A 9,736-nucleotide genomic window follows, 5' to 3' on the forward strand; every position below is an offset into this window, starting at 1 on the left:
AGAGACACTGGGACACTCTCAGTGCTAGATTTAGCACAGTATTTTGATCTCTCTAGGTAGAACACTGCTAATAATAATAGCTAATAATACCTTGTTCCAAATACTGCTTAGCATTTTGCATGTTTTACTTTTATGTAAAGTTTTGTTTTATTTTTTATTTATTTATTTATTTTGAGACAGAGTCTCTCTCTGTCACCCAGGCTAGAGTGCTGTGGTGCAATCTTGGCTCACTGCAACTTCAAGCAATTCTCCTGCTTCAGCCTCCTGAGTAGCCAGGATAATAGGAATGTGCCATCACACCCAGTTACTTTCTGTATTTTTTGTAGAGATGGAGTTTTGCCATATTGGCCAAGCTGGTCTCCAACTCCTGTTCTCAAGTGATCCACCCACCTCAGCCTCTCAAAGTGCTGGGATTGCAGGCGTGAGCCACCACACCCAGCAGTGTTTTATTTTTGAGACAGGCCCTCACTCTGTTGCCCAGGCTGGAGTGCAGTGGTGCAATCTTAGTTCACTGCAGCCTTTTAACTCCTGGGCACAAGTCATCCGCCTGCTTAGCCTCATAAGTGGCTAGGACCACAGACACATGCCGTCACACTTAGCTATTTTTTAAAATTTTTTTGTAGAGATGGGGTCTCGCTATGTTACCCAAGCTGGTCCTGAACTCCTGGACTCAATTGATCCTCCCACCTTGGCCTTCCAGGTGCTGGGATTTCTTTGGGAGTACAACATGGTACAGCAGGAGATCATTTGATGTTACCTCTATGCAGTATTGCTAGTCAGTGAAAGACTTTAATACCTGTGGGGACAGCGATTAGCCACCGCACCCAGTCTTTATTTAAAGTTATTAAAAATGGCTGGGCACAGTGGCTCACACCTGTAATCCTAGCACTTTGGGAGGCGGAGGCAGACGAATCACCTGATGTCAGGAATTTGAGACCACCTGGCCAACATGGTGAAACCCCATCTCTACTAAAAAATACAAAAATTAGCCGGGTGTGGTGGTGCACACCTGTAGTCCCAGCTACTTGGGAGGCTGGGGCAGTAGAATTGCTTGAACCCAGGAGGCAGAGGTTGCAGTGAGCCGAGATTGTGCCACTGCACTCCAGCCTGGGTGACAGAGCAAGACTCCATCTCAAAAAAACAAAAGTTATTAAAAATGTATGTGAATGCTCCTAATATGGCCAGGAAGCAAGGAAGTGAAGGATACATTATGAGTTTTAAGAAGGTGCTTAGCTGTATATTTATCTTTCAAAATGAATTAGAAGATTCTAGAATTCTTTCCTTCATGTGCCATCTCTACAGGCTCCCATCAGAAAAAGTGTACTGCCATTACCGTGAAACTGGTTGTAAAAGAGAAACTATCTATTTGCACCTTAAAAGAGAGCTAGATTTTGCTGATTTTCTTCTTTTGGTTTGTCTTTGTCAGCAATAATATGTGAGAGGACAGATTGTTAGATGTGATAGTATAAAAAATGATTAATGACAATTCAGAGGGGAAGACATTCTATAAACTTAAAATTACTATAAATGAAATTGATTCATCAAGAGGATAAATTTTAGAAAACACCCAATACCTTATAACCATCTGTTAATAGTTACTTTTTCTCTACCTTTAATCCTTGTTTCAGTTGGGAAGCTTTTGGCTGCAAGTAACAGAAACTCCTGATGCAAATGGCTTAAACAATAAGGAAATGTACATTCCCACATAACTAGATGTTCAAACAGGCCAGGCTCCAGCACTTCAGTATGTCACCAGGGATCTAGTTCTTCCCAGCTCTCTGCTCTGCCATCTTTAGTGTTGGCTTCATTCTCAGACTCTGGTAGCATGATGGCTGTACCTGTTCCAAGGGCCCCTTCAGACCTCATAGCAACCAGAGGAAGAAAATGAGTCATTTTTTAAATCTCCTTCATAGACTTGAATAACTCTTTTTCAGAGTTTCTCACAGCAAACCTCTCCTCATGTCTCCTCATGTCTTATTGTTTAGAAATGGGTAATGTGGCCATTTCACCAGTCACTGCCAACAACAATAAGGTTCCTATAATTGTCTCTGAGTAATCCTTTGGAATGGAGAGGGTGTTGGTCAGTCTACAAACTGAACACTGCAGTTCTACACTTTTTAGCAGTGACAAAATGTAATATTTTCCCCTCTTAAGGATTAATATTCTTTATATTTATGCCTGTTATGAATATAGTATCTTTTAAATTTTTTATTTTAATAGCTTTAGGGGTACACACTTTTTGGTTACAGGGGTGAATTGTATAGTGGTGAAGACTTGACTTTTAGTGTACCTGTCACCTGAGTGATGTACATTGTACTCAATAGGTAATTTTTCATCCATTACCCCCCTCCATCCTCCTCTCTTCTGAGTCTCCAATGTCCATTATATCACTGTGTATGTCCTTGTGTACCTATAGCTGAGCTTCCACTTATAAGTGAGAACATGCAGTATTTGGTTTTCCATTCCTGAGTTACTTTCCTTAGGATAACAGCCCCCAGTTCCATCCAACTTGCTGCAAAATACATTATTTTATTCTTCTTTATGGCTGAGTAATAGTCCATGGTATATATATATATACCACATTTTCTTTATCCATTCATCAGTTGATGGACACTTAGGTTAATTCCATTCAATTTAAGTACATTTGTAAGGAGCTAAAGCTGAAAATTAAATTTTAGATCTTTCAATACTCTTAAAGTTTATATGTAAGTGGTTTTTATATTTTCACATTTGAAATAAAGTAATTTTTATAACTTTGGTATTGTATGACTATTCTTTTAGTAAAGCTAAAGCCTACAGATTCCTACATTTGGAAGCCTTGTTTTCCTTCACTGCTTTGTTTATACCTGGAAACAGGATATAGAACCACTAGTGTGTTGGGTTTCACCCCTTGTTATACTATTAGGTATCAGAAATGAGGGTTTTCCAATGCACAGTCTGAGACAAGGACTTGGGGTCAGGTGGGTTATTTGGGAATAAGGAATGAGAGATCAGGGAGCATGAGATGGAGGAGAACAAAGAGCCAGTATTAATTTTTGCTGTTGAGTTTGTTGCCGTAGGCAATGAGCGTTCAGTTCCACCAGCACTACTGAGAAGCGTAGGAGATGTCTCCCAAAATTTGTCTTTTACTATTCTCTTATTTCTCATCAGCTATCATTTTATAGTCACATTATTGTCAATTACAATTTCTATAAAGAACACCAGTTCCACATAAAATTGTTTTAAGGCCTGAAGTAATTATAGTTAATGATTGTATCTGTTAAACTTGAAAGTCACTTTTACATCTCATTTGGGAGTCAAACGATAATAAACAATAATTTTTTTTTATTTTCTTTTTTCTCTTTTTTTGAGACAGGGTCTCACTCTGTCACCCAGTCTGGAGTGCAGTGGTATGGCATGCTCATGGCTCACTGCAGCCTAGGCCTCCTGGGCTCAACCCACCTCAGCCTCCCTAGTAGCTGGGACTACAAGTGTGTGCCACCATTTATTTTTGTATTTTTTGTAAAGACAATGTTTTGCCATGTTGCCCAGGCTGGTCTTGAACTCCGAGGCTCAAGCGATCTGCCTGACTCAGCCTCCCATAGTATTGGGATTACAGGCATAAGCCACCACACCTGACCAATAAATATTTTTTAAACCTAAAACATCTTCTCTAGGGCCCACCACAAAAATCAGATGAAATACAGTAGAGATGAAAAATATGAATGTAGAAGTGCTTCAAACATGTAAATCTGTTCAAATGAAGGGTATATATAAAGTGGAATATTCTGGTTGATGCACCATTTAAACAAATATTTGTGGGATGAATGAATTTATTCTCCATCCACTTGGTGCAACATTTCTGCATTAGGGTTCTCTAGAGAAGAGAAACAGTACCAATAGGATAAATATATATATATATGTATATAAAGATATAAAGAGAGTTTTTTTTTTTTTGAGAGTCTCACTCTGTCACCCAGGCTGGAGTGCAGTGGTAAGATCTCGGTTCACTGCAAGCTCTGCCTCCCAGGTTCATGCCATTCTCCTGCCTCAGCCTCCCGAGTAGCTGGAACTACAGGCACCCACCCCCATGCCTGGCTAATTTTTTGTATTTTTAGTAGAGATGGGGTTTCACCGTGTTAGCTAGGTTGGTCTTGATCTCCTGACCTTGTGATCCGCCCACTTCCGCTTCCCAAAGTGCTGGGATTACAGGTGTGAGTCACCGTGCCTGGCCAATTTATTTTAAGGAATTAGCTCAAGCAATTATGGAGGCTGCAGAATCCAAAATCTGCAGGGTGGGCTAGCTGGCAGGCTGGAGACCCAGGAAAGAGCCAATGTTGCAGTTGAAGTCCAAGTCCAAAGGCCATTTGCTAGGAGAATTCCTTCTTGCCTGAGGTACGTCAGTCTTTTGTTCTATTCAGGCCTTCAACAGATTGGATGAAACCCACTCACATTATGGAGGGCAATCTGATTTACTTGAAATCCACCTATTTAAATGTTAATTTCATCCTAAAACATCCTGTATTAGTCTGTTCTCATGCTGCTAATAAGGACATACTGCAAACTGGGTAATTTATAAAGGAAGGAGGTTTAATTAACTCACAATTCCACATGGTTTGGGAGGCCTCACAATCATGCTGGAAGTTGAAGGAGGAGCAAAGGCACATCTTACATGGTGGCAGGCAAGAGAGCTTGTGCTGGGCAACCCCCCTTTATAAAACTGTCAGTTCTCATGAGACATATTCACTATCATGAGAACAACACAGGAAAGACCCATCCCCATTATTCAATTACCTCCCGCTGGGTCCCTCCCACAACACATGGGAATTATGGGTGCTACAGTTCAAGATGAGATTTGGGTGGGGACACAGCCAAACCATATCATTCCACCCCTGGCCCCTCCCAAATCTCATGTCCTCACATTTCAAAATCAATCATACCTTCCCACAGTCCCCCAAAGTATTAACTCATTTCAGCATTAACTCAAAAGTCCACAGTCCAAAGTCTCATCTGAGACAAGGTATGATTGTCCCTTCCCCTCTATGAGTCTGTAAAATCAAAAGCAAATTAGTTACTTCCTAGATATAATGGAGGTACAGGCATTGGATAAACACACCTGTTCCAAATGAAAGAAATTGGCCAAAAAAAGGGGCTACAGGCCCCGTGCAAGTCTGAAATCCAGCAGGGCAGTCAAATCTTAAAGCTCCAAAATGATCTTTGACTCCATGTCTCACATCCAGGTCGCACTGATGTAAGAGGTGGGTTCCCATGGTCTCAGGCAGCTCAGCCTGTGGCTTTGCAGGGTGCAACCCCCCTCCTGGTTGCGTTCATGAGCTGCCATTAAGTGACAGCAGCTTTTCCAGGTGTGCAGTACAAGCTGTCAGTGGATCTAACATTCTGGGGTCTGGAGGATGGTGGCTCTCTTCTCTCAGCTCCACTAGGCAGTGGCCCAGTGGGGACTCTCTGTGGGTGTTCACACCCCACATTTCCCTTCTGCACTGCCCTAGCAGAAGTTCACTTCTGAGGGCTCTGCCCCTGTAGCAGACCTCTGCCTGGACATCCAGGTACTTCCATACATCCTCTGAAATCTAGGCAGAGATACACAAACATCAAGTCTTGACTTCTGTGCACCCTCAGACACAACACTACATGTAAGCCACCAAGGCTTGGGGCTTGCTCCTTCTGATGCAACGGGTTAAGCTGTACATTGGGCTCTTTTTGCCACAGCTGAGATGCAAGACACCAAGTCCCAAGACTGCACAAAGCAACAAGGCCCTGGGCCCAGCCCACAAACCCATTTTTCCTTCCTAGGCCTCCTGGCTTGTGATGGGAGGGGCTGCTGTAAAGACCTCTGACATGCCCTGAGACATTTTCCCCATTGTCTTGGTGATTCACATTTGGCTCCTCATTACTTATGCACATTTCTGCAGCCCCCTTGAATTTCTCCTCAGAAAATGGGGTTTTCTTTTCTATTGCATCATCAGGCTGCAAATTTTCTGAACTTTAATGTGCTTCTCTTCTGAACATAAGTTCCAATTCCAAACCCTATCTTTGTGAATACATAAAACTAAATGCTTTTAACAGTACCCAATTTACCTCTGGAATGCCTTGTTGCTTAGAAATTTCTTCTGCCAGATGCCCTAAATCATCTCTCTCAAGTTGAAAGTTTCACAAATCTCTAGGGCAGGGGCAAAATGCCACCAGTCTTTTTGCTAAAATATAGCAAGAGTCCTCTTTGCTCCAGTTCCCAAGTTCCTCATCTCCATCTGAGACCACTTCAGCCTGGACTTTACTCTCCATATCACTGTCAACATTTTGGTCAAAGCCATTCAACAAATCTCTAGGAAGTTCCGAATTTTCCCACCTTTCTGCCTTCTGAGCCCTCCAAACTGCCTGTTACCCAGTTCCAAAGTCGCTTTCACATTTTCGGGTATCTTTACATCAGCACCCCACTCTATCAGCACCAATTTACTGTGTTAGTCTGTTCTGGTGCTGCTAATAAAGACATACCTGTGACTGAATAATTTATAAAGGAAAGAGATTTAAGTGACTCACAGTTCCACATAGCTGGGAAGGCCTCACAATCATGGGGGAAGTTGAAGGAGGAGCAAAGTCACATCTTACATGGCGGCAGGCAAGAGAGCTTGTGTAGGGGAACTCCCCTTTATAAAACCATCAGATCTTGTGAGACTTATTCACTATCTTAAGAACAGCATGGGAAAGACCTGCCCCCATGATTCAATTACCTCCCACTGGATCCCTCCCATGACAGGTGGGAATTATGGGAGCTACAATTCAAGACGAGATTTGGGTGAGGACACAATCTATTGGGGGAACCTGCCCCCAATATTTAAACGTAGGTTCTTTCTGTTTTCCATAAGTGACGGCCGGCTGAGAAATAAAGAGAGACAGTACAAAGAGAGAAATTTTACAGCTGGGCTTCCAGGGGTGACATCACATATCGGTAGGACTGTGATGCCCACCTGAGTCTCAGACCAGCAAGTTTTTAATAAGGGTTTCAAAAGGGGAGGGGGTATAAGAACAGAGAGTAGGCACAAAGATCACATGTTTCAAAGAGCAAAAAGCAGAACCACTGATAAGGGTCTAACAAAGATCACATGCTTCTGAGGGAACAGGGAAAAGGGCAAAAGCAGAACCACTGATAAGGGTCCAAAAAGATCACAGGGCAAAGGGCAAAAGCAGAACCACTGATAAGGGTCCAATAAAGATCACAGGACAAGGGCAAAAGCAGACCCACTGATAAGGGTCTATGTTCAGTGGTGCATGTATTGTCTTGGTAAACATCTTAAACAACAGAAAACAGGGTTTGAGAGCAGAGAACTGATCTGACCACAAATTCACCAGGGCTGAGTTTTCCCAATCCTAGTAAGCCTGAGGGTTCTGTAGGAGACCATGGCTTATCTCAGTCCTTATCTCAACTGTATAAGACAGACATTCCCAGAGCGGCCATTTATAGACCTCCCCCCAGGAACGCATTCTTTTCCCAGGGTATTATTATTAATATTCCTTGCTAGGAAAAGAATTTAGCAATATGTTTCCTACTTGCATGTCTGTTTATAGGCTTTCTGCAAGAAGAAAAATATGGCTCTTTTTGCCTGACCCCACAGGCAGTCAGACCTTATGGTTGTCTTCCCTTGTTCCATAAAAATCGCTATTATTCTGTTGTTTTTCAAGGTGCACTGATTTCATGTTGTTCAAACACACGTTTTACAATCAATTTGTACAGTTAACACAATTATCACAGTGGTCCTGAGGTGACGTACATCCTCAGCTTATGAAGATAACAGGATTAAGAGATTAAAGACAGGCATGAGAAATTATAAAAGTATTATTTGAGAACTGATAAATGTCCATATTAAGATGAAATCCTCAAAATTTATGATCCTCTGCCATGGCTCCAGCTGGTCCCTCTGTTCAGGGTCCCTGACTTCCCATAACAACCCAACCATATCACACCCTCATAGAAACAACCAGAATAATGGTTTACTTGTCTAGTTTTTTTGAGACAGGGTCTTGATCTGTCACCTAAGCTGTAGTGTAGTGGTGTGATCATAGTTCACTGCAACCTTGACCTCTCGGGCTCAAGTGATCCTCCTACCTCAGCCTCCTGAGCAGTTGGGACTAAAGGAGTGCACTACCACGCCCAGTTAATTTTTTAAAAGATTTTTTGTAGAGATGAGGTCTCACTATGTTGCCTAGGTTGGTCTTGAACTCCTAGGCTCAAGCGATCCCCCTGCCTCAGCTTCCCAAAGTGTTGGGATGACAGGTGTGAGCCACCAACCTGAGCTTCATCAGCCTCTTAACGAATATCCCTACTTCTATCACTACTTGCCTACAGTTTACTCTCAACCCAGTAGTGAGAGTAATTTAAAATATAAGTCAGTATGAGACAAGAACTATGAGAGAAAAATAAAATAAAATAGAAGTCAGGTCATGTCACTGTTCTGTTCACAATCCTCCAATGGCTTCCCCTCATTTCACTTAGAGAAAAGCCAAAGTCCTTACCTTATGTAAGGCCCCATACAACCTGGTCCCTAGTCCTCTCTGCCCTCATCCCTGATCTCCCTCCCTTTTGCTCACTCTACTCTATCCACACTGGCCTCCTTGCTCTTATTAAGAAAATGTTTCAAGCTTGCTCCCATCTTAGGGCCTTTGCACTAGCCATCCCTCTAAGAGTATCTAGTGATATTCTTCCCTCAGATCTCTCATAGTTACTCCCTTACCTCCTTCAAGTCTTTGAGAAAGTGACATCAGGACTGCCCTACCACCCCAATTACCGTATTTAAGTATACATATAACCTGTCCCTACTCTTCCCCCTTACTCTTCTTTTCTCCATACCACTTACCACCTCTGAACATACTGCAAAATCTACTTGATTACCTTTCTCAGTCCTTGTGATGTGGGGAGGGGTTGTCTTGTTTCCAAAGCCTTGTCAGTCATTGTAATTCATTCTTCCGGCCACTATAAAAAAGATGAAAGATGTTTGTTGTTTGTTTTTTTGAGACAGGGTCTCACTCTATCACCCAGGCTGAGTGCAGTGGCATGATCATGGCTCACTGAAGCCTCAACCTCCTAGGCTCAAGCAATCCTCCCACTTCAGTCTCCCAAGTAGCTGGGACCACAGGCATATGCCACTATTCCCAGCTAATTTTTGAATTTTCAGTAGAGATGAGGTCTCACTATGTTACCCGGGCTGGTCCTGAGTTCCTGGGCTCAAGCAATTCTCTCACCTGGGCCTCTCAAAGTGCTGGGATCGTAGGTGTGAGCCACAGTACCTGGCCAGAATAATTTTTGACCAAACATTTTGGCACTATGGCCTAGCCAAATTAACATGTAAAATTAACCATTTCAGTTCCTGTGTGTAATAGGTTTAAAACAAAATGAATTCCTGCCCAATCCAAAATGAGGAATTGGAGCCTTACAGGCCCTTTTAGAGAAAGCCTAGTCTCTGCCTTTTCTGAAGAGTTTGCAGCAGTTAAATGGCTTTCCCAAAGGCATACTGTGCCTTGACATTAGTCCAGAGGAGACTCCTGAAAGTTAGGGCTCTACTCTATGTGACTGTTCTCTTGTTCTACAAATTAGCAGAGTGATGTCTCAGTTTCCTGTGCACTTTAACTGGACCAAATATCTTAGGATTGTATCACTTCTGGGAAGGGTCAGCATCATGGGTACCTGTGCAGTCACCCAGGGCCTACGCTAAGAAGGACCTTGTACTTGGTTTAATGTCTTGCTGTT

The sequence above is a fragment of the Macaca mulatta genome, chromosome 5, assembly GCF_049350105.2.
Source record: "Macaca mulatta isolate MMU2019108-1 chromosome 5, T2T-MMU8v2.0, whole genome shotgun sequence".
Taxonomy (NCBI): domain Eukaryota; kingdom Metazoa; phylum Chordata; class Mammalia; order Primates; family Cercopithecidae; genus Macaca; species Macaca mulatta.